The sequence below is a fragment of the Cicer arietinum genome, chromosome 3 (genome assembly GCF_000331145.2).
Source record: "Cicer arietinum cultivar CDC Frontier isolate Library 1 chromosome 3, Cicar.CDCFrontier_v2.0, whole genome shotgun sequence".
NCBI classification, from domain to species: Eukaryota; Viridiplantae; Streptophyta; class Magnoliopsida; order Fabales; family Fabaceae; genus Cicer; species Cicer arietinum.
In genome coordinates this window covers 46,965,749-46,971,193 of record NC_021162.2, presented here as the reverse complement: position 1 = coordinate 46,971,193, position 5,445 = coordinate 46,965,749, and positions in this window count along the sequence as shown.

The following is a 5,445-nucleotide window of genomic DNA, read 5'->3' as shown; positions in this document are numbered from 1 at the left end:
GTGTCCTAACGATTGCGTTTTATTTCGAAACGAATATGAACTACTTAAGGCGTGTCCGAAATGCAATGTCTCTCGATATAAGAAGAAAGAATCTACTCCAGCAAAAGTCGTGTGATATTTTCTTATAATACCAAGATTTAGGCGCATCTATCGCAGTGAAGAAGATTCAAAACACTTGACATGGCATGCAAATGAAAGAATTAGAGATGGAGCGCTTTTTGTACAAGCGCTGTAAAATACATGCGCTTTCAAATAAATATAATTTACTTTTAAAACAAATTTCCGAACCCTCATTACCTCTACTCTGGGAACCCTCATATCCTCTACGTACGGTGCAGCCATCTATTTTGTCTCAGGTATTTTTTAATTTGTTTTTGTCAAAAAATCATTAGTTTTTTAATAATTGAAAACTAAAAATTGTTATATATATATATTAAATCTCTTTTTTTTTGAAATTTGTTGACCTGTTCTGTTTTGAAATCTTTTCTTTTTGAAAAAATTATTAGATATGTTGATATTGGTTTCTTTTTGAAACTTGTTGATATGTTTTGAGAGCTTATTATTTTTGTAACTGCATTTATATAGGTCGTATAATATGGATAGGAAATGGATGTCTGCCAATTGATTGTCAAAAGAGTATGAAAATGGAGTGAAAGAGTTTGTTGAGTTTGCAGTGATGAATGCAAAAGATCCAAATAGAGTCGTTTCTCCTTGTTTAAAATGTTGATTTGGAAAACGTGTTAGAGAAGATGAATTAGAAGGACATCTAGTATGTAATGGAATTGATCAAAGCTACACATGTTGGATAAGACATGGTGAGAAAAAAAAAGGAAACATTAATTTTGAGAATAGTTCGACATATGCTTCAACTGACTTCGATACAGATACATATGAGCCGGACCGAGTTGATGAGATTGCAAAAGCAGTTGAAGAAGATCTTCGAGATTGTCCTAAAATGTTTGAAAGTTTGTTGAGTGATGCAGAGAAAGAATTATATAATGGTTGTACTAAATTCACAAGACTGTCAGCGATATTAAAGTTGTACAACTTAAAAGCGAGTAATGGATGGTCTGATAAAAGCTTTACAGAATTATTAACACTCATAAAAGATATGTTGCCAGATGATAATGAACTTCCCAGTCGAACCTACGAGGCTAAACGGATTTTGTGTTCTATTGGAATGAGTTACGAAAGGATTCATGCGTGTCCTAACGATTGCATTTTATTTCGAAACGAATATGAACTACTTAAGGCGTGTCCGAAATGCAATGTCTCTCGATATAAGAAGAAAGAATCTACTCCAGCAAAAGTCGTGTGGTATTTTCCTATAATACCAAGATTTAGGCGCATGTATCGCAGTGAAGAAGATTCAAAACACTTGACATGGCATGCAGATGAAAGAATTAGAGATGGAATGTTTCGACACCCTGCAGATTCCCCACAATGGGCAAAAATTGATCACGAGTATCCTGAATTCGGGATAGAGTCAAGAAATCTAAGACTTGCACTTTCTACTGATGGAATGAATCCACATGGTCTTCAAAGCATCTCACATAGCACGTGGCCTGTGATTTTGGTAATATATAACCTACCTCCATGGTTATGTATGAAGCGTAAGTTTATGATGTTGTCTCTGTTAATTTCTGGACCCAAACAACCGGGGAATGATATCGACGTATACTTGACTCCTCTAATCGAAGATTTAAAAAGTATGTGGGAGACAAGTGTGGAAGTTTATGATGGGTATAGGAAAAAGTGTTTCAATTTGAGGGCTATGTTGTTCGGCACAATTAATGATTTTCCAGCATATGGTAATTTATCAGGATATAGCATTAAAGGTCAGTGTGCATGTCCTATATGTGAAGAGAGTACAAATTGGATGCGGTTGAAACATTGTAAGAAGAATGTGTTTCTTGGACATCGTAGATTTTTACCTTATAGTCATCAGTATCGTGGGTGGAGAAATGCATTCAATGGAAAATCAGAGGAAGGTAAAGCTCCTTTAGCACCGACTGGATATCAAATACTTGAAAAAGTACAAGGTTTGACCAATAAATTTGGCAAACCTTTTGCGGGAGAGCTGGTGAAAACTGGGTGGAAGAAAAAGTCAATTTTCTTTGAATTGCCATATTGGAAGTCATTGTATGTAAGACATTTCCTCGATGTGATGCATATTGAAAAAAATGTATTTGAAAGTGTTATTGGTACGTTACTCAATGTTTCACAGAGATTGAGGTGGCTAGCAAATGGTCCGAGCTTACATGTCTTTTCTTACACTGGTTATGTTATTAACGGCTACACATTTTATACCAAAGAACAAGATGATCAGACCACTATGCAAAATAGTGGAGTCACTCTCGTAGCTGAAGCGATGCATGTCTCAAGTGCAAAAGACAAAAACCCAATATATGCAAATCTATCATATTTTGGGGTTATCGAGCGCATATGGGAGTTAGAATACACAATGTTTCGTGTTCCCATATTTGGTTGCAAGTGGGTCGATAATAATAATGGCGTTCGGATTGATGGGTCAGAATTCTTGCTTGTCGATTTTAATAGGGTGGGATACAAATACGAGCCTTTTATTTTAGCGTCGCAAGTTCAACAAGTGTTTTATGTCACTAATCCTTCTGATGATAAATGGTTTGTTGTCCTATCGACCAATAAAATAAGTGATGATAACAATAATGATGAAGATGTTGGTAATGATCTTTTATTTGCAACATCACAACAACCACATGAAATTGATTCAACTGATGATGGTTTATATCTTACAGATGATCATGATGAGGGAATTTGGATTAATCCATCGTTTCGTATTGTAAATGGACAAACAAATGTGAATCCCACCAGGAAAAGAAGGACATCTTAATGTACATGTTTAATTGTTTTATATAACCCATGCATGTAATCTGAACTGTGTTAATGTAAATATGCATGTAATTTGAACTGTGTTAATGTAAATATGCATGTAATCTGAATTGAGTGTTTTATACTAAGGTCTGATTAATTTATTTTCTGATTAATTTATTTTCTGATTAATTTATTTTTTGCTTATATTTAGCTTGATTTGAGTGTTTTATACCAAGTTCATGTAACAATGAGTATTTTATATTTAGCTTGATTTACATGAACTGAACTGAATATAAATTAGTAATTTACATGAACTGAACTGAACTGAATAGAGAGATTCTCTTTTGCTCAGTGCATATATATATAGATTCTTCAGAAGTTCTCATTTCTAATAATTCATCATCTCCTAAAGTGTTGGGATAAAGACAATGATAACAATGTTTTTAATCCAATAAACAATGATAACAATGTTTTTAATCCAATAAACAATGATAACAATGTTTTTAATGTCATCCCAACCCAAATAAATCGAACACAAAAATAAAATAAAGAGACATTTTACAGCGCTTATTTGAAAAAGCGCTGTAAAAGATTCTTTTAAAAATAAAATAAAGAGACGTTTTACAGCGCTTATTTGAAAAAGCACTGTAAAAGGCTTTAAAAATAACATTCATCAGACACCTAAGAGGACCTTATCTAACAGGATTTTCATCAAACACCTTGTACGCATCATGGGAATCCCCAAAAACACATTGTTAACAAAAACATCAGACTCAAACCCATTTTTCGCAACATGGGAATGAACCTGAAGACCAAGTTTCGAACCACTTATCTACGAATTAGCACACGATTTAAGAAGGAAAGGGAATGTAAAGAGAGAAAAATGGTGTTGAGGTGGAGATTGAACTGTGAGAGAGTAAGCTTTGATGTTTGTGAAGAAGATGCATAAAATGAGAAGAGTTTGGTGAAGAGGAAGAGAAGCGCTGTAATAAAACAATGAGGCCTTTTACAGCGCTTATTTAAAAAAGTGTTGTAACAGGCTTTAAAAAAACATTCATATACCATAATAAAACAAGGAGGTCTTTTACAGCGCTTTTTCAAATAAGCGTTGTAAAAGAGCCTTTTAAAATTAACATAATGAGACCTTTTACAGCGCTTATTTGAAAAAGCGTTGTAAAAGGCTTTAAAAAAATATTCATATAACATAATAAAACACGGAGGTCTTTTACAGCGCTTATTGGGAGAAGGGCTGTAAAAGAGCCTTTTAAAAATTTAAATAAAGACGCCTTTTAGAGCGCTTTTCAAACTAGCGCTGTAAAAGGCTTATAAAAAAACGTTGTAAAAGGGTTACGTATATATAACAGTAACTGCTTCAGTTTCCTCTTCATTACGTAAACTTCACTATCATCTCAACCTTCATCGTTCTTCTCTTCTTTTGCAAACCCTATCATCCCGTCCATTATGAACCTTATTTCCACGATCATCTCCTTCATTTCGAACCTTATTTCCATCCAAGATCATCTTTCCCATTGCACACAATATATTTTCATTGAAATACGTAACTCTCATTACGTATTTCTTCAAACCGTATTTCTGTGAACCATATTTTTGTGAACTTTCTGCAAACCCTCTTTTCTTCGCATTTCGTCTTTCTTTGAACCCTCATTATTTAGGTATTGATGTTATTAATTTTTTGAAATCATTAAAATGCATGTTGAGCTTGTTTAAGATATACTGATACTGATATGTACTTAGAATAATGCATGATGCATGTTGAGCTTGTTGATGTTATACTAAACTGCATGTTGAACTGGTTGTAGTTAAATGGATACAAACAAAGATTTAGAATGTCAAAATGAAGAAGTTGGAACCTCTAAAACTTATGAAAATGAAGTCAAACGTGGTGCAACTATCTTGCAAAAAGTCATTAAAGCAAGGAGTAATGGCATCAAGTTTGAGGTTATACTATACTATACTCTGTTTGCTGTGTATTTTTTATCTTTTTTTAATAGCATGTACTTACTATATGAGTTTATTAGGTTGGTTGGAATGAGAGTGGTCGGCCAATTGACCCTAACAGCTCAATGTTTGTTAGCTACATTGGGGCTGTTGTTCGACAAAACATCCCAATTACGATTGATGATTGGAGAGATAAGGCGTTGAAGGATGCCAAAGATATAATATGGAATGACATTCAAGTAACTTTTTTGATCCACTCTTTTGTCATTTATAATTTTTTTCATTGAAATACTTTACTTATAATTTTGTTCATTGCAGACTACTTTTGTTCTTGATGAGGGACGAAAGAGATATGTTTTGAGAGTTTCTGGGAAAATCCATCGGGGATTTAGATCACATCTCTCTAATTTTTATCTAAAAGATAGAGAAGGAAACACAAATGCTGAAGCTCCAAAAATATATAAACATAATATATCAAATGAGGAATGGAGTGCATTTGTTTCCAAACGTTTGGACCCCGCATTTGTCGTAAGTGATTAATTTATTAGCATTTGTGTTTTATTATTCATGTTCGTAGAGTATTTTAAATTTTTACACAATTGCTATTTTTTTATATAGAATATATTAGTAAGG